General features: G+C 36.4%; 1 protein-coding gene across 1 annotated transcript in view; it reads right to left on the reverse strand.

Annotated features, from left to right (window-relative positions):
• Nucleotides 1-21,565, reverse strand: part of NPFFR2 (neuropeptide FF receptor 2) — a gene marked incomplete at both ends in the record, with an annotated part of 74,707 nt that overhangs the window by 51,593 nt on the left and 1,549 nt on the right.

A 21,565-nucleotide genomic window follows, 5' to 3' on the forward strand; every position in this document is an offset into this window, starting at 1 on the left:
TCTGTTGTTTTAAGTTTCCAAATTCATGGTAATATGTTAACAACAGCCCTAGGAAGGTGAGTAAACCTTCACCCACCAGTGTTAACCTTCATTGATGATTCCTGTCTGAGTCAGTTATTATAATGGTGGTTGCCAAATGGTGTGTTTTTAATTCCACAATTTCTTCTATATTTATTAATTAGCAATCTGTTATAAGGAAGAACTTTTGTTTATTTCCGTATGCACTTACAAATTCTTCTCTTATTCAGTGAGTTATAATGTGAGTTTTTTTGCAGTATTAGTTAGGTATAACTTATATACAATAAAATTCACCCATTTTAAATGTGTAGTTTAATGCACTGAGCAATTTCTTATAGTCATGTAATTATCACCATGGTAAAGTTATAGAATATTTTTTTTGTCATTCTAAAAAGTTCTTTAGTGCTTCTTTCCAGTAAATCTCTTCTCCCAAACCCTGGCCCCAAGAAACTACTGATCTGCTATTTACCACTATAATTTTGGTGTGTGTGTTTTTTTTTTAATTTCACATAAAATCAAACAAAACAGTATGTGTTTTAAGATTTGACTTTTTTCACTTAGCATAATGTTTTAGAGATTCATTGATACTTTGCATGTATCAAGAGTCCATTACTCTTTATTAATGAGTAACATTCCAAAGTATGTATATACCAGATTTGTTTATACATTCACCAATTGAAGGACATCTGAATTGTTTCCACTTTTTAGCTATTATGAATTATGTTGCTATGAACATTTGTGAACAAGTCTTTGCATGTTCATATATTTACATTTCTCTTGCATAAGTATCTAGGAATGGGAATGTTGAGTCACAGCCTGAGTGTGTTTAATTTTAACGAGATAATGTCAAACTGTTTTTGCAAGTGACCAATCCATTTTGCATTCCTACCAGTAATGCATGAGAGTTCCAGTTCCTACACATTCTCATCAACACTTACTATTGGTCAGTCTTTTGAATTCCATTTACTGGAACATTGGAGTAGAGCAGTATTTCACAACCATTTTTGTCATTCCACCCTCCCACCCAGAGCCATCTTAGATATTATTTTCATAATCACCCACCATAAAATTTTAATACCATCTGTTTTGCACCGTGTATATCTTTGATTTACATCTATGTATGTATATTTGTGTTTTATACATAAAAAGAGAAATATTTTTTTACCTCCCCCAAAGACTAATTTTTTACCCCCTTGGAGGTGATAGCACCTCCATTGAGAGTGCATGGTATAAAGGTGTCTATAGTTTTTAGCTTGCTTTTTTCATGAAGACTCAGGATTGTGAGCATCTTTTCATGTGAAAAGAGAGAGAAATCCCATATCTATGAAAATCCACCATAAATAATAATTTAGCTAAAAAACTAATTTAGCAAGTCTTAGAATATAAGGTCAATGTGCAAATCAACTTATTTCTATATATTGGTAATGGACAACTAGAAAGTAAAATTTAAAAAACTGCTTGATTTTCAATGAATCAAAAAATGAAATATATAGGAATAAATATAAGAAAAGATGTGTAAAACTCATACATTTAAAACTACAAAACTTTTACTGATAGATATTAAAGAATACTTTTCTTGTAAATATTACTAGTACTATTGACATTTTAAGTATTTTTACTCCTAGGACAAAATTTCTCTTTCTGGAGATAATTTTAGTACAATCTTAGGCTCCCTGTTCTCCAGTTCTCTTTTCCATGCTGTTTCCACCCCCCCACCCCCCACCCCAGCTCCACTTTGCTCTCCACAAAGGGTTGAGGGGGGAACCTTGAGAAACATCTCTACTGGAAATCGGTGTCTGTTGCTTTCTGCTTAAAGATAGCTTTGTTTGTAGCAGTCTCTGTCTTCTGGCTAATGGCAATGGTATACTATGTGATATTATTTGTTCTTGTTGGTCTGTACAATTTGGAGACTCAGACTTATACACAGAACCCTTAACCTGACTACCCTGGATATAGCCTACATATTGTTTTAAAAATAAACCAGCCTTCTAAAGGGAAAATGTGCTTTAACCTAGGGTTAAACTTCATAATTGATGTGCAAAAATAACACACTAGAAGGGATAGTTGTGGGAAGAAGAAAAAAACTTGTTATCATCTTTTAAATAACTCCAAGTGCAAGTGAATAATGCATTTTAATTGAAACTAGTGCTCTATTAAGTCCCTTCTCTTATAACTTGACTTATGGTCATGAGATTTATCACTAATAATATCAAATTATTTCTTCTACAATTACTGCATTTACACTTGGTCAGCCTTTACTGATAATGGTAATATTAAAAAAAAGGAAAATTTTAACAGTTTTCTCTTCTATGCATATATTAGTGCCTTACATAGATGGACAAAGAAAAGTCACTATGGTATTGGTTTTCCAATTAAGGAGATGCTAATGTGAGAACGATTTTAATTATACGTCTATAAAATAATTGTTCTCATTGAAAATAAACCAAAAATGTTGAAGACTTTTCCCCCCAACTTTTTTTTTTTTTTTTTTTTTTTTTTTTTTTTTTTTTTTGCTGTACGCGGGCCTCTCACTGCTGTGGCCTCTCCCGCTGCGGAGCACAGGCTCCGGACACACAGGCTCCGCGGCCATGGCTCGCGGGCCCAGCCGCTCCGCGGCATGTGGGATCTTCCGGGATCGGGGCACGAACCCGCGTCCCCTGCATCGGCAGGCGGACTCTCAATCACTGCGCCACCAGGGAAGCCCCCCCCAACTTTTTGGTATTCTATTTAAATAAAGCCCACTAAGTAATGTGTGACTATAGTTTTATTCTATATTGAGCTTGTATCTACTTCACCTGAAAGGCTACATCTGTCTTTGTCTAATGTATGATCTACAATATCTAATCTTTGATATCTGAAATTCTTGATATAAACATGAATTTATAATACCCAAGAGAACACAGCTTGTGGCGCACAGCTTTGTAAGATTAATCTCTTAGTTATCAAATCCTATCATGTTCAAGGCTACAATTGCAACAGATTTAAAAAATTCTCCCACCAAACATTTCCCAGCTGTTTAAAATACACACCAAACAGCATACTCTAAAGATGGATGGCAGTCTGTTTTCTATAGCTTTAGCTAAAAGGTAATTTCCTAGGCCCTTTTGCCCATATTTACCAAAATAACCACCCTCAAAAATATTATTGCACTATACCCTGGCAAGCTAAATTAAAATTTTGTTCATACTGAATGCATTGGAACACACAGGTAACCTTTATGAGGACACAAAGTTGAAAACTGCTCTCTAGGTCTAACAAAAGGCTAACCAAAAAAGCAACACAGCCTTGAAACTGAGTGTTATCAGATTCTATCTAATAAATGTATGGCTCTTGTTTCCAAACAGTAATTTTAAGAGGAGGTGCTCTAAGTGCAAACAGTTTTATTTTTGAAGTGTTATCCTTATTAGTCACTTGTGTAGAAAAATACCCAATTACGCTGTGCAACAGAGCATTGAAACTATCAAACACAAGGTTAAAAGGTAGGTTTTAAAAATATTTGAGGGCTCCCCTGGTGGTGCAGTGGTTGAGAGTCCACCTGCCGATGCAGGGGACACGGGTTCGTGCCCCGGTCCGGGAAGATCCCACATGCCGCGGAACGGCTGGGCCCATGAGCCATGGCCGCTGAGCCTGCGCGTCCGGAGCCTGTGCTCCACAACGGGAGAGGCCACGACAGTGAGAGGCCTGCGGACCGCAAAAAAACCAAAACAAACAAACAAAAATATTTGAATATAAGACATAAGTACTTTCAATTTAAATAACATGTTCCACAGAGAACAGGTCAGTTGACCTAATAGTACTACCCATAATGCTTTACTCATAGAGTTTTTAGGGGAATGGGAACTTTCTTCCTTTTCTTTATTGAAAGCTTTATTGCTATGGACTTCCCTACATTTCTTCCTTTAAGATCCTCAAAAGTTGTGAACTGCGGTAGATGGCAGTATTCTAAAGCAGAGAAGACATCAAGGTGGAGGATAAGAAATTTCACTCCTCATCTTGGCTGTCCTTAAATTATATGACTTAATATTTATATATTTTAGTTGGATAATCTATAAAATTAAAAAGAAAAATCAAAATTATGTCTAATGTTCTTTCTAGCTATGAAGTTCACATTAGCTCCAATAAAATGCATGATTGCTGATTGCTAGTGGAAAAACAGTGTGAAAATATTGGAAAAGGAGATAAGGGAAAAAAATTTTGGTCACATTACCAAAGTACTGTAAAGAAAGAGTACTCATATCTCTAAGCACCAATCACTTCATTTAAAACGTAATTTTCTCACACAAAAGGCTGTCCCTGTGCAGTTGTAAATCATTAATATGGATATTTTTCTTTTAGATATTCCCAAGAAATTTATTTTTCCATTAGGTGCTCCTTTCATTCTCTCACATGAGAGCTACAGTTTTATATGGGTATGGATGTATTGCAAATTGGTTCAACTAACACTTGTGAGAAAATAAGTAGCAAAGAAAAATTAACTGTTGCAACTTATGTTTTAAGAATTATTTTTTCCAATTAGAAAGAATGCATGATAATTAGAAAATACAGAAAATATAAACAAAAAAGGAAAACCCAAATTACTATCGCTAAAGATAACATTCCTTCCGTCTGATGTTTCCACATGGAGAGACCTTTTCTCAGATGAACCTTCTGAGTCTTCACTCACTCCACTTCTGATAAGACTCGGAGTTTGGGAGAAAAAAATGAACTTAAGGATCTCTGGCCTTTTTATTACTCTCTTTTGGAACTTGCTGCCTATAAAGGATCATATGCTCTGTGTTCATAAAAATTTTATGAACTAAGTTGTCTCCCTGTGTTTGAGGAATTAAGTGGGAAACTGTCTAATTTAGGAATAACTTTTATAGCAAATCCCCTTGCCCACAGCCTCACCATATTCTCAATCAGCAGTTTCATCAGTAATGAAGCTATTCTTTTTATAGAAGTATAGTTGATTTACAATACTGTGTTAGTTTCAGGTGTACAGCAAAGTGATTCAGATAGATAGATAGATACTGGGTTGGCCAAAAAGTGCCTTCAGTTTTTAAGTAAAAAATAAAAGACACATTTTTCATTTTCACCAAGAACTTTATTGAACAATGTATTAACCCTTTTGTTCCACTACCTTCTGCCGTTTTTCAGGCAACTTCATAATTCCATCTTCCCAAAACTTTTTACCTTTTTGAGCAAAGAACTGTTCCAGGTGCCTTTTACAGTCTTCCACGGGATGGAAATTTTTTCCATTAAGAGAATTTTGTAGAGACTGAAATAAATGGAAATCTGAAAGTGCAATGTCTGGTGAATTCGGCAGATGAATCAGAACTTCCCAGCCAAGTTGTAACAGTTTTTGCCTGATCATCAAAGAAACGTGTGGTCTTGAGTTATTCTAGCAGAAGATTATGCATTTTTTTGGACTAATTCTGGACGCTCTTCATCGAGTACTGCTTTCAGTTGGTCTAATTGGGAGCAGTTCTTGTTGGAATTAATTGTTGGTTTTCCAGAAAGAGCTTATTATAGAGGACTCCCTTCCAACCCCACCATATACTCATCACCGTCTTTGGATGAAGACTGGCCTTTGTTGTGGTTGGTGGTGGTTCATTTCGCTTGCCCCACAATCTCTTCCATTCCACATTATTATACAGTATCCACTTGTCATCGCCTGTCACAATCTGTTTTAAAAATGGAACGTTTTCATTACGTTTCAGTAGAGAATAGCATGCGGAAATACAGTCAAGAAGGGTTTTTTAGCTTATGTGGAACCCAAACATCAAAGCGATTAACGTAACCAAGCTGGTGCAAATGATTTTCAACACTTAATTTGGATATTTTGAGTATGTCAGCTATCTCCTGCATGGTATAACGTTGATCGTTCTCAGTTAATGTCTCAGTTTGATCGCTATCAACTTCAGCTGGTCTACCCAACCGTGGAGCATCGTCCAGAGAGAAATCTCCAGAACAGAATTTCACAAACCACTTTTGACACATTCGAGCAGTCACAGCACCTTCTCCATACACTGCACAAATCTTTTTTGCATTTTAGTTGTGTTTTTAACTTTCTTGAAATAATAAAGCATGATATGCCAAAAATGTTGCTTTTTTCTTCCTTCTTCAATATTAAAGTGGTTACACAAAAATTCACCAATTTTAATGTCTTTTTTTAAATGCACATTGATATGACAGCTGTCCCATGCAATCTAACAAAATTGTTTCTAATGAAGTTAAAGACAACTAAGTGCTACTAGAGACATCTTACGGAAAAAACCGAATGAAACTTTTGGCCATCCCGATAGATAGATAGATAGATAGATGGGTAGATAGATAGGTAGGTAGATAGGTAGGTCGGTAGGTAGATAAATAGATAGATAGATAGATAGATAGGGATATTATTTTTCAGATACTTTTCCATTATAGGTTATTACAAGATGTTGAATATAGTTCCCTGTGCTATAGTGTAGGTCCTTATTGTATATCTGTTTTCTGTATAGTAGTATGTATCTGTTAATCAAAAGCTCCTCATTTATCCCTCCCCCTACCCTTTCCCCTTTGGTAACTATAATTTTGTTTTCTATGTCTGGGACTCTATTTATATTTTGTAAGTATGTTCATTTGTATTATTTTTTAGATTCTACATATAAGTAGTATATAATATTTGTTTTTCACTGTCTTACTTCACTTAGTATGATAATCTCTAGGTCCATCCATGTTGCTGCATATGACATTATTTCTTTCTTTTTTATGGCTGAGTAATAGTCCATTGTACATATGTACCACATCTTCTTTACTATTTACCTGTTGATGGACATTTAGGTTGCTTCCATCTCTTGGCTGTTGTAAACAGTGCTGCAGTGAACATGGGGGTGCATGTATCTTTTCGAATTAGAGTTTTCATCTTTTCAGGATATATGCCCAGTAGTGGGATTGCTGGATTATATGGTAGCTCTATTTTTAGTTTTTTAAGGAACCTCCATACTGTTTTCTATAGTGGCTGTACCAATTTACATTCCCACCAACAGTGTAGGAGGGTATAAAGCTAATATTTTGATGTCTCTATACCTTACTTCTGCATGTATCTCTAAACAGCTCCAAACTCAGGTGGGCAGAAAGGAAGTTATTATTAATTTTAAAACCTTATAGAACCCACACTATTAACATGTCAGCATTTTTCTATGATTTTTATTCATTCATTCATACATTAATTCATGTGTTCATTCAGTATGTTCTCCTATTAACTAAGCACAATACTCAGACTTACCAGCCTACATAAAGCTAATAGTCCTGCATAAAAGACAAACACAAATTAACTACAAGGATGATGAGTTGTGTGAGTGGGGACCCTAAGATCTAGAGCAAGCATATCAGAGAAATCTGTCTAACCTGGACTTGACAGGTCTCCTGTGGGAAAAAGATTAAGTCAATACCTGAAGGATGAGTCATTAAATTTAGGCAGGGGATGGGCAGGTGGGAGGAGGTCAGTAAGGACTGCAGAAATCAATATTCACCAAAACCGAGAGGAAACAGAGTCTGGCAGAAGTTCACTGTGGCTAAAGCCTAGAGATGGAGAGGTAGCATAGTGCAAGGAAAGCTCTACATAATATATAGGTTTGGACCAAATCAAAAAGCACATTTTAGGCTGTAATAAAAACTTGGATGGTACCCTAAGGGCAATGGATGTTGAATATATACTGACATAACCAAACATTATTGTTTATGGAGTTTTTTATTCAGCATTTTTGATTTACTAGCAATGAAATAGTGTAAATTTATATTAAATTGTATGTCAAAAATTTTCCCAGTGACTAAATACTATTTTATATCTACACTAAGTTATTTTGATATTATCTAAAAATTTACAGTGCTACACCTGCAACATATACAGTGACTGTTTCACTAATATAATATTTTTTAGTTTGGTTATATGAGAGAGCAATAAAAGTGTATATTTTTGCTTCAACAAACATTTTAAAAATTATTAGTGAAATGGCAGAATCTTTATGTATTTTAAGCCATTTACATTTTCTCTTTTGTAATTGCTTTTTCATGAAACTTGTCCATTAATACATGAGATCTTAGTGTTCTTCTTACTGATTTACATGAGATCTTTATTAAATAATATTTTAATCCTTTTTACTTTTTTTTTTTTTTTTTTTGCGGTACGCGGGCTTCTCACTGCTGTGGCCTCTCCCGTTGCGGAGCACAGGCTCCGGATACGCAGGCTCAGCGGCCATGGCTCACGGGCCCAGCCGCTCCGCGGCATGTGGGATCTTCCCAGACCGGGGCACGAACCCGCGTCCCCTGCATTGGCAGGCGGACTCGCAACCACTGCGCCACCAGGGAAGCCCCCCTTTTTACATTTTTATAAAACTTTTCCCACATATGTCTGGCTTTTCAATTTTAAGTTTTTCAGCTTTAAATTTTTAGTACATTTTTATCTTTTTATTGTTTTGAAACATTTTAAATATAAAGGTCATAATATTACAGGTAAGACTTATGTATTGACAAGTATTAACGTCTGTCTTATTTGTTGCAAGACTTATTTTATGAATGAAACATAATATGAAGCCTCCTAATGCTTTGTCCTTTTGGTTTCAGGCAATCGTTATGATGCTCTTATTATGTATGATTTCATTTTGTGTTTTACATTCTCCCTACAAACATTTGCAAGCATTAAAATGTATTGATTTGTGGGGATTTGGTTTATTACTGATTTCCAGTTATCATAGTGTATATTTAATTCTTTAACTTTTTTCTTTTGAACTCAGTATAGTGCTTTCAAGATTATTCCATGTGCATATAGATAGATCTAGTTCATTCTCTTTACTCTCTGAATAATAATAATAATGAACATTTAATGAATTCTTTCTGTGTAACAGCCACTGTTCTAAATACTTTGCATGGATTAAATTGTTCTATACTTAACTCTTGAGGTAGGTATTATTATCCGTGTTTTACAGAGCTGCAACAGCGAAAGGACAAATAGCTCTTTAAAGTTATGAAAGAGAAAAAAATATATATATATATGGAATCATAAAAAAGTTATGAAAGAGCAGGACTCATATCCTTCCAGAATCTCTCCATTAACCAAGGCATGGAAGCTGCTCTTTGGCCTAGCTGTAGTATCCATCATATGAATATTTACCCATTTTCTACTTACCCACTTTCTACTTACCCATTTTCAACTGACTTAAGTTGTTTCCATTTTCAATTACAGATAATACTGTAATTAACATTGTATGACAACGAGACTTATTACATGTCTCCTTATACACATACATCAAGCATGTACATTTTTTTTTTTCGGTATGTGGGCCTCTCACTGTTGTGGCCTCTCCCATTGCAGAGCACAGGCTCTGGACGCGCAGGCTTAGTGGCCATGGCTCACGGGCCCAGCCGCTCTGCGGCATGTGGGATCTTCCCGGACTGGGGCACGAACCCGTGTACCCTGCATGGGCAGGCGGACTCTCAACCACTGCACCACCAGGGAAGCCCCAAGCATGTACATTTTTAATTTTACCAAATCTGATCACTTTCCAAAGTGATCAAACTAAATAAGTCTCCATTGCTCCAGATCCTCATCAGTACTTGGCTTTGATAGACTTTCTAAAATTTTTCAATCTGATGTTTGTAAAAAGACACCTTGTTTTAATTTTTTTCTAGCTTCATTTAAAATTTTTATAATTTTATTAATCACCCAGATTTGGCCTCCACTTAATCCTGGTTCAGGTTACATATAAACATGGCATTGGGTCTCCCTGGGTACTCAAGAACAAAGGCATTTTTCCTTTAAAATCCAAAATAACATTTTAAAGAAATATAAGCCAGAGAGCTCAAGGGGGAATCCGCTGTGTAATATTCCATATAGCTCAGTCCCTCTTTAAGGCTGGGTTCAAATGTCTCTACATTGATTTTATTTATTTTTTTATTTTTTTCTGGCTTTATTAAGATAATTCACATATAGCATTGTATAAGTTTAATGTGTACAACTTGATAATTCGATGTACATATATATTGCAAAATGATTATCACAGTAGGGTTAGTTAACACCTGCATCACCTCACATAATTACCCTTTTTCTTGGTGGTGAGAACATATAACGTATAAGATTTGCTCTCTTAACAACTTTTAAGTATATAAAGCAATATTGTTAACTATAGTCACCATGCTGAACATTAGATCCCCACAACTTATCAGTCTTACAACTGGAAGTTCGTATGCCTTGACCAAAATCTCCCCATTTTCCCTGACCCCCAGCCACTGGCAATCACCATTCTACTCTCTTTTACTATGAGTTCAGCTTTTTCAGATTGCACATATAAGTGAAATCATGCAATATTTGTCTTTCTCTGTCTGACTTATTACACTGAACATAATGCCCTTAAGGTCCATCCATGTGATTGCAAATGTCAGGATTTCCTTCTTTCTCATGGCTGAATAACATTCCAATGTATATATTTGCCATATCTTCTTGATCCATTCATCTTTGGATGGACACTTAAGTTGTTTCAATATGTTGGTCATTATGAATAATGCTGCATTGAGTATGGGGATGCAGATATCTCTTTGAGGTAGCGACTTAATTTCCTTAGAATATATAAACAGACATGGGACTACTGGATCATATGGTAGGTCTAATTTTAATTTTTTGAGGAACCTTCATACTGTTTTCCATAGTGGCTGTACCCATTTATATTCCCACCAGTAGTACATCGAGTTCCCTTTTCTCCACATCTGCACCAACACATCTCTTGTCTTTTTGATACTCCATTCTAACAGGTGAGGTGATATCTCATAGGCTTTCTTCACTCTTTTGACACATTTTTCTTTGTTCTTTTCTGACTGGATACTTTCAGAGGTCCTGTCCTCTACTTCACAAATTCTCTTCTGCTTGATCAATTTTGTTACTGCAACCCTCTACTACACTCTTCATTTCATGTATTCTTAGGCTCCAGAGTTTCTGTTCAGTTCCTTTTTTTATGATTTCTGTCTCTTTGTTAAACTTCTCATTTTATACATGTATTATTTTCCTGATTTCATTGAATTCTCCCTCTGTGTTTTCTTGTAGCTCATTGAATTTCTTCAAAACAGCTATTTTGAATTCTTTATTGGGTAAATCACAAATCTCCATGTCTTTTGGGTCAGTTACTGGAAAATTATTGTGTTTCTTTGGTGGTGTCATGTTTCTTTAATTTTTCATGTTCCTGAAAGTCTTGTGTTGATATTGTCACATTTGAAGTAGCAGTCATCTCCAGTGTTTGTTGACTCACTTCAGTATGAAAGCTTCCATCAGCCCTGCTAGGGTTTGAGGATTTTGCATGCCCTCTGTGGATATAATTTCTCCACACTTCTTGCTCCCTTTTGTGGCAGAATCCTTAAGCTTATGTACCTTCTGATCCTGCCAAGCCAGGCTGAGTGCTGACAGTCTCCCTTTTGTTTTCCCAAGGGCAGTGCTAAGTGCTCAAGTTTATGGTCTCTCCAAGGTCTACATGTTTGGGCCAGCTTATTGTATGTGCCCACTAACCTTCTGCAAATCTCTCTCCAGTCCCTGGGACTCACACAGGGAGCTGGCCATGTGGTGGGTGGTGTGTGTGTGGGTGGGTGAGGCATGTGGAGTACTGGGGGTGCTAGTGGGACAGTTAGGGAAATCCACAGGTGAAGCTTCCCCAGTGGTTTATAGGCAGGCCTCCCAATGGAGTCTGTGATGTGTGAAGTAGGATCCCCATCTGTTCTGAGCCCTGGCTGCAGTTCTCCTAGCTGCTCATTGCCCTCGAGTCATGCAGTTCATGACTCAGTACTCTGAATGGGGCAAGGGACGAATGAACCTTTTTGGCAGCGTCCCATGCTGCTGGGGAAGCCAGGTACTCACTCCCATGCTCTCACTTTCCCCCACAGCAGAAAACATGGGCCAAGAAGGGCTCTCTTGGGACTAAGCTCTGCCTCCTTAGGGGAAGGGTGGTATGAATAAAGTCAACGTGTTCCTCTTACTATCTTCAATGTGTCTAATACCTGGTATTTTCCCAATGGTGTGCTAGAACCACTGGACTCCTGGAGTTCTCTTAAGGCTCTCTCACATGTGGGTGATTGGCTGAATCAGTGTTCTTCTCATGCTCCTGGTTCAGGGCCCAGAGGGGCTGGAGCCAGTTCACAGGCCATGTCCAGGTTCACAGCATCCACAAATGGCACCGAGGTCTGTATGTCTATAACTTGATGCATGAGTAGGTGAGACTCCTCCCAGGTCCCTTGGTATATGGTGTTGACCGAACAAAAGCCAGACAGGGCTATAGCTGGACATTCAGGGGTACAAAGTCATTTCTGGGTATGCAGCCAGGACCAGGGTTCACAAGGCAGCTGCCTGAGTACAGGCCTGTCCCTGTCTTCTCAAAACAACTCTCTTCCTTCTTGGACTGCACTGGGGTTTCACAGTCTGCTAGCTGGATCCCACAGTTACCACAAAGGAACTTTTGTCCACAGATGAATGCCAAATTGTTGTTGTTGAGTGGAGCATATATGCAAGGGATGTCTTATTCATCCATTGTGCTAATGTCACTCTATCTTGTTTTAATTTGAATGCTCTGATTACTAGTGAGTTGGAGCATCTCCTTTTTTTACATGTTCACATATCATTCACCTATTCATTTTCCTTGCTTTTTATTGGGTTGTGGTCTCTGTATTGATTTTCAGAGTTAGCTATGTATACTTGCCATATTCTTTGGCTATAATAAAATTAGATATAAATAATTAAAAGGTCAGTAACACATCCTAACCATTTGGAAACTAACAAAAACACTTCTAGATAAACCTCAGTTCAAATAACATATAAAAAAAGAAAAAAATTCTAGAAAGCAATGAAAAATAGTTTTTAAAACAATATATTGCCTTAACTTCAGTAGAAATTACAAAAATAAAAAAACTTGAAATACTTATCTGAAGAAATTAGAAAAATTACCAATAGTATCAGTCAAAATTATCAAAATTACCAATTATCAATAATAATAGGGAGGGGCTTCCCTGGTGGCGCAGTGGTTGAGAATCTGCCTGCTAATGCAGGAGACACGGGTTCGCGCCCTGGTCTGGGAGGATCCCACCTGCCACGGAGCAACTAGGCCCGTGAGCCACAACTACTGAGCCTGCGCGTCTGGAGCCTGTGCTCCGCAACAAGAGAGGCCGCAATAGTGAGAGGCCCACGCACCGCGATGAAGAGTGGCCCCCGCTTGCCACAACCAGAGATAGCCCTCGCACAGAAACGAAGACCCAACACAGCAAAAATAAATAAAATAAAATTAATTTTAAAAAATAATAATAATAATAGGGAAAGCAATAAGGAAGATAGAATGAATAAAAACAATTTGTCAAACGAAAAAAATACATTTTAAAAAGCTGAATCTTTGAAAAACTCAACAAAATTATATAAACTTCTCTTGAGCCTTATTAAAGACAAAGGCAAAAGAACAAAATAATGAGATAAAATTTTATGTAATAAAAATATTATGCTACAGAAAAATAATTTATAGGAGAATATTTGTACCTATGGCAACAATTGCAAATACCTAGATGGATGATTTCTTAACACTTTAATTTAACCAAATTTTTCCGAAAAAGAAATAATAAACTAGACTAGCAGAAGTAAATGTAAAAATAACTAAATGGTAAAATAACAAGGTTCAGAGAAGAACTCTATTAAACCTTTAAAGAACAGACAATTCCAAAATTATTTAAAATCTAGACCATAAAAAAATACAGAAAATTCCTCAAATTACTTTTTGTAGTACACACACCTTTATTTTATTTTTTATTGGGGTATAGTTGTTTTACAATGTTGTGTTAGTTTCTACTGTACAGCGAAGTGAATCAGCCATATGTATACATATATCCCCTCTTTTTTGGATTTCCTTCCCATTTAGGTCACCACAGAGCACTAAGAGTTCCCTGTGCTATACAGCAGGTTCTCATTAGTTATGTATTTTATACATATTAGTAAGCAAGAATATAATACCAAAACTTGATAATATAGATAGTAATATAAATATATTACTGTCATTTATAAGGAAGGCAGCTATGCTAACCACTATACTACCAACACCTCATCAATCTCATTTATATGGATTCAGAGAATATAAAGGCAGATTTTTAAAAGCTTATCAAATAGAATATAGTAATATACTAAAAGATGCTTTTAGACACTTCTAACAAGCTCATTTCTAGATAAATCTCAGATTGAATAAGAAAAAAGAATAATCAGCAAGGACTTATTCTAGGGATACAAGGATGATTAAATGTCTGGAAATCCATCAACATAATTTATTACATCAACAAATTAAGAAATATAAATTATGTGATTATATTAATAGATAATTTTTAAAAAGTTAGCATTACTAATAAAAAATACATGCAAAAGGAATAGAAGTAAAATAAATACTAAAAAAGACCACGCGGGTTTCCCTGGTGGCACAGTGGTTGAGAGTCCGCCTGCCGATGCAGGGGACATGGGTTCGTGCCCCAGTCTGGGAAGATCCCACATGCCGTGGAGCAGCTGGTCCCCTGAGCCATGGCCGCTGGGCCTGCACGTCCGGAGCCTGTGCTCCACAGTGGGAGAGGCCACAACAGTGAGAGGCCCGCGTACTGCAAAAAAAAAAAAAGACCACACACCCCAAACCAAGCAAACTATTTTAAACTACAATGTTGTAAGACTCTCGTTTTAAGCAAAATTTGATTATTATGCCTGATAGCATTATTATTTTTGATCATTGTTCAACTTTGTCTCGGGATTATAATAAGTGTACAATGACAATAATATTGTATATTTGGTAAAAACATTGAAAAGAGACAAAACCATCTCCTTGTTGCTGATAACACTGTTTTATTCCAAAAAAAACTCCCCAATACCCTCTAGTAAATAGCTACTATAATTAATTGAAGAAATTAGTTAACTGGTGGCTCAAAACATACTAAAAAAGAAAGTAGTCTTCTTTAGTGTTAGCAATAAGCACCTGGAAATTAAAATGAAAAAAATTCCAATTTACAGCAGTAACCAAAATACAGAGTATGTAGAAATACATTTAACAGGAAAGATAGAATTTAAAACATAAATTACATAAGAAATAAAATCCTACTAAAAGATTTTTTAATCTGACAAATTGAGTAAAACACCATATTTGTGGAAGGAAAATTTTAATCATTTAAATAAATGTCAAGTGTCCCCAAGTTAATATATAGCTTGAATATAATTGCATTTAAAACATGTATAGGGCCTCCCTGGTGGCGCAGTGGTTGAGAGTCCGCCTGCCGATGCAGGGGATACGGGTTCGTGCCCCGGTCTGGGAGGATCCCATATGCCGCGGAGCGGCTGGGCCCGTGAGCCATGGCCGCTGGGCCTGCGCATCCGGAGCCTGTGCTCCGCAACGGGGGAGGCCACAACAGTGAGAGGCCCGCATACCGCAAAAAAAATAAATAAAAAAAAATAAAAAAAAAAATAAAACATGTATAGACAAAAGTTCATTTGCAGAAAATATTTCCAAAGCAGATCACAGAATTTGTTTTGGAATGTGATAAAAAGCTCAGAGGGAGGAATAAATGCCCTAGAAGACCAGGAAAATTATGAGGAAGAATAGTGAGAAGACAGGCTTTTTAAAACATCAGAAAAACACTCCATGGCAAACATAAACAAAACAATTTGGAATTGCCATAGAAATGGAAAAATAGAGCAGTGAAACAGAATATAGAAATATTCTGGGAATATAGAAATACATATATGAAATTTTAATATATGACAAAAGTGATATTTCAATTTGTTGGGGAAGAATGAAACATTCAATAATCCACATAGAAGAAGGAAAAGTTTGCCCACTATCTTATAGTATACTGGATTTTTAAGTGAATTTTTAAAATTCACTTGAATTAAGTACAAATGTTAACATTAAAAAATGAGAATCTTTCAGTAAAATCGAGAAGACTACATGCCTAACCTAGGAATAGGGAAAATCATATTAATCAATACCAAAATCTTAAAATTCACATAATAAAAATTAAATATTTTGATTATAAAAATAAATGTGCATAGTATAAGTTATGTATTAAGACAGTAGAAAATACGGAAAATATTATATGAGTTAATACTGACAATTTTCTAGGAACACATAAATTCATCAGAAAAAGACAAATAACCCAGCAGAAAAATCAACAAGGATATGGATTAAACAATTTACATAAGAGAAAGTCCAAATATCTGAAAAACATGAAAAGATATTCAATTTCACAAGTTGAGATTCAAATTAATGTAAAAATTAAAGAGTTACAACATCTACGGCTGTGGGGACATGAGTAAAGAGTAGTTTCATAATTTTCTGGTGAAAATGTATTTGTAACACTTTAGAAGCAATATGGCAATATACATTAAAATCTGAAAATATTTTTACCTCTTGAACTTAGAAGTAAAAACAAACTATTTTTATGATAGCCTCATTTTGTCATAAAACTGGATAAATAAAACCCACTGGAAACAGTAAATGTTTAAAAGGGGGGGATCGGTCAAATTCATTGTTTATTATTCATATCATGTAATATACAGACATTTAAATTTTTAATTTTTATCTATTATAGTCGCAATGGAGGGTTTTTCACAAGGTGTTAATGAATAAGAAAAACAAGATATACATTTTTGAAAATGTGACAAAAAGATTGACATGCATATGTGTATACACAAGCATGTTTGCATACGTATACATGCTTTTATACATGTTATAAAAGCATAGGAAAATCTATAATAATAGAACTCAGTTGCTAACATGGGTTACTTGTGATTTGGAAGCAGGAGGAAAAGAGTGGGCAGAGGCAATTAAGAAAGGAAATTGAAGAATTAAGAATTTAATTGCAACAGAGTGATATAATTTGGGCACTTATATAAAATTACATATGCTTATATTTTAAAAATAAAATATTTTAAAGATGAAAAATTATCATGCCAATGAAAATAGCAGAATGGGTGGATTTAACTTTACCAAAAAGTAAATGTACCATTTTGTACCATATTTTAGTCTTTCTTAGTGCTCAGACCCAGATTATTCTTAAAAATCCACATATACCATGGATATGTGGTATCCATGGAACAGATACCATGGGACCTGCATGTATATTAAAATAGTGCAGTCAATGGTAAATAAGTGGCTTTTTCAAAATTTTTTCTCCCGCATGAAATGAAAAAATACGTACAGATTGGCCTTTTAGTTAAGGTAGGATCAGTGGAAAGGAGAAAAAAAGTGCAAAAGAAGAATGGGAGCTAAGGTTAAAGTTTTAGCAACTTGACTGGACCTGCAAAAGGATGCAGGAGAAACTAATAGGGTAATGGAAATGAAATTTTCACTGAGCAAATATTTGCTGAGTTTCTACTATGTGCCACATTGTTCTAGGCACTGAGGCCAGGAGTTAATACAAAAGCATTAAGTTCATCTCTTACGGAGCTTAAGTTCTCCTTCTGGAGAGTAAGATCATAAACAAGAAAACACGGAAATGGAGGTGGTCTCAAGTAGCAAGTGGAGTCACGCACAGATCAAATGATACTGTGATAACAAGTGACGTGGAGAGGCACACCGACCTGAGACTTAAATGGCAAAAAGAATCTCTGCTTGTGCAACTCTGACGGGCTAGATACCCAGGCAGGGAGAGGAGTACGTGCAAAAGCTTTAAGTAGGACTAAGCTTGAAACGTTTGAGGCTGGAGGGACCACGTGAGGACAAGAGGAGTGAGAGCTAAGCATGAACTTGGAGAGAATTTGCCAGGCTTGCAAACTGCAGAAACTTCAAGGGCCTACTTCTGTAGGAAAACTTGAATTAGAAGAAGTTACTAAAACCTGGATAATCAAAATATCACGAAAAGCAAGCTCAGGATAGGGGTACTTAGGAAAGCTCCGCTTGGTCTTCAGCAAGCCCCCAGGGCTGCTAGTTTTGGAAGAAGCATAAACCATGCTATGGGTCAAAAATCAGTTGAGGTAGCTTTTCCAGCTGAAAGAAGTGGAGACAAAGGGAATGTCTTCAAAGTGGCAGGATTCTAGCCAAAGACTTTCAAGCCTGAAGGAGCACTGTGATATAAATGATATAAATGGCCACCTAAGGACAAAAAGACCTTGTAAACCTGTTGAGGATGGGGAATTCCAGAGAGAAGACCAGGAGATTTTGAGTAGGGGACCAAGGGAGGTATAAGGCTATAAACTCTGCTAGAGGGTGCCTGTTACCCTGCTTATAAGGGTTGGAAGCTGTGTCCTTAGAGAGCCCACCTTCACTTTAGTACCAGTGTGCCAAGATTGCAGGGACAGGGGTGCAATGGAAAAGGAAAATTTAGAAACTTTAAATAGGTACTTTCAATTCAATTAATTTGTCTTTAGGTAAAGCCATTAAATGAGATCCCCTACTTTAAAGGAAAGTAGGAGAGTTCAGAGAAACTCTAGGTATTACAGGTGACACCTCTCTAAATGTCTCAGTTTTGCAAGGAGGCAGGATGTTTGAGATGACACTCTGTGAAAGAGGAAGCAGTCTGCAAAACTGACAGATCCCTGCTGTCCTCCTTCCCTAAAGACTATGAGAATTGTAAGGCCATGAGCAACTTCTTGATCTGAAATTTTTTTCCCTTATTGAGTTTTATGTTCTCAGGCGGTCAACTCTAATATAGATAACTATTTGATTTAGCTGGAGTTCTGGGGAGACCGGATTCACAAAATGTTTATCCTCTTGTTCTGTTTTCTCTAAATATCCCTTTTCCCAGATAATACTTACATTTCTTCTGTCTATGGCTGCAAATAGCAATGTGGGATGGGACCAATTATTTTCACTAAGAGTAATCATGTGGATTCTTTTCACTCAGAATCATAAAAATACATATACCCAGACCCAACTCCAGACCCACTGGTGTCCAGTGGTGGCACTCAGGTATAGGCATTTGAAAAAGCTTCACAAGTAATGGCTGTTTCCTATTTCGGCTTATAAGAAACTTCATCAAGCCTGTAATATTTCTTCTTAAGAATGCAGCTTTTTTGTTTGTTTGTTCAGAAAGGCTTGGCATATGCAGAAATCAGTACTTTGATCGTAAGCTGCTATTACTATGTACTTGGGGGTCCTGCAGTACAGAATATAAGCACATGGACTTGAAGGCTGCAGGAGTTCATTATCCCAATTCCTCAGTCTAGCGAACACATTTACTTTAGGCAAGTTATTTCCAAGCCTCGGTTTCCTTATCAACAAAACAGGGATTGTGGTTGTACTCAATTTCTGAAATCTCAAGGAGTAAGTGAGATAATACACATGAAGTGAGAGCTTACTAAAGATTAGCCAGCACTCTCTCATTTGGCTTTGGGAAACTGTTTTCCAAAGCAACCAGAACTGTAATATTCTCATATGCTTGGTAGACCCTCCAGAGTTTTGAAAACAAAGGTCAGCTGAGATTTCTGTGAGGGACTAGAAAAAGATGCATTAGTTCTAGTAGAAGATGCCTTACTCTGCAATTGCCATAGTGGAACCCAGATTTTATGTAGGCACTTAAATGAGACCCCTCAACTGCCCAAAAAGAAAGTAAGAAATATACTTTGGTAGTATTTAGAAATGTTAAATTTTCAGAGGCAACAAAGTTAAGAGAGAATCAGTTTCTTGGCATTTCAGGTGTTATTTTGTTTGTAGTTTTCTTCTCTCTTTTCTTTAAATTACTGCCGTGGTGTGATTTGGGATATGCCACTGTTCTGATTCCCCCGATGTAATGAATGCCTGGTGTGTTTAGCTCTAACAGAGTTGCACCTAGCTTGACAGGGAACTGGAATAGGACTTGTCTTCTCAGTCTTCTGTGGCGTGGAGATAAATTTAATTTTTGTGCTGTCTTGACTTTGATCTTTTTGTGTGTGATGGGAGGGTTGATGAGATATCAAAGAAGCATTCATCATATGCTTGAGGCTCTGATCCTCCCATCTCCTGATCCCTGTCCCATACTGGAGGAGCTGTACTACTGGTAATGGCCACCTGAACATGCAGAGGGAACTTATCTGCACTTTGCTCATCTCCCCTGCTGGAGACAGAAAAAACTTTACATTTGTCAGGGATGGGTGGCTTAAAGAACATCACTGTGCATCTTCTATGTGCCAGAGGCCGCATCCAGCACAATCACCTGTACACCCCATTCATTCCTTCTAATAGTCCAGTTGACACAGGAGATATTGATTTCATAGAATTTTCAGGGCCTTGCCTAAAGGTGGCTGCTTTCAAGTAGCAAATCAAGGATATTTGTGCCTTCTCACCCTGGATGGTCTGCCCTCCTACCGCAGGAACAGGGAAACCCAGAGGGGTGAAAAGATTTTAGAAAGCATATTCTAACTCATCCTTTTATATTTGAGAAATCTTAGAGAAGCTAAATGATTTGCCTCAAGCACAGAGCCAATCAGAAGCCTGACTAGGAAGAGAACTTGCTTTCTCCATTTTTATGTCTTCTATCTCAAAATTCCACGAGGTACTTGAAGGACATGAGACCCATTCAAAACAGCTGTCTGTTGTGGTGACCATTGTAACTCACTACTGGGGCAGTATCTTTCCATCTGCCTTTGGTTCGATAGAGTAAGGGACCCTCTAGACCCCGAATGTTCAGTTTCAAGGCAATTGAAAAATTCATTTAAGAACCAGTTTATCCCCCAGAGCTAGAACTTAAAACTAAAGGTAATTAGGAAGGAAAGAACAATCAGCTGTCAACAGCAGGCTCATTGCACACATAAAATTCATGTGTTTAAGAGAACTATTTGGTAAGATTATTAAAAGACTAGATAGATATACCTTAGGAAAGTGAGGTTATATTTATCTCTTTCTTTTAATAGGTATGACAGTTTTAAAGTGTCCACCTAAAATCGACTCCCTCTCTCCAGAATAAGGAGGGTAGTATTTTAGAAAATGATTATTTTTAAATATATGAAGCATTGAGGAACAAAGTTATTCATATTTTATGTTTGTATTACAGCTGGAAATCCATTTCAGTGCACTACAGTGAAAACATTCATGAATATTTATCAGAGAGGCATTGCAAGTTTTTTTTATCAAAAATCATACACACATAAAAGCCAAGAATAAACAGTTTTGCAGGAGCAAATCATTCACTGATTAATAGTAAATTTATATCTATACCTTCTACAGCCTTTGACACCTGTAAAGGAGAATTATGGTGAGAGTGTGATTAACAGGAGGTATAAGGTGAAAGAATCATAAAAATAAAACAACACATTTCTAATACATACTTTTAAATACTTCGTAATGTATTCACAAAATTCTCAGGAATAAAAATGTCAGATAAAGTAGATAGATAGATGATAGACTAAGAAAAAAATAAGTTTGAGGTTCAGACTCTCCTGAAGATACCTATAGACATCAAGAAAAAATGGCTGTTAGGAAGATCTTTTTCGATGATATGGATTTTAGAAAAACATTTATGTTGATTAAAAAAGCAGAAGATAATAACATATGAGTAACACGTTATTGCATTATCAAGTAATAGTGAAAGTACATTTTAGGTTATTACAATATCTACTTTTTAATAACGTTAATATACA

This window comes from Mesoplodon mirus (genome assembly GCF_964341445.2).
Source record: "Mesoplodon mirus genome assembly, chromosome: 2".
NCBI classification, from domain to species: domain Eukaryota; kingdom Metazoa; phylum Chordata; class Mammalia; order Artiodactyla; family Ziphiidae; genus Mesoplodon; species Mesoplodon mirus.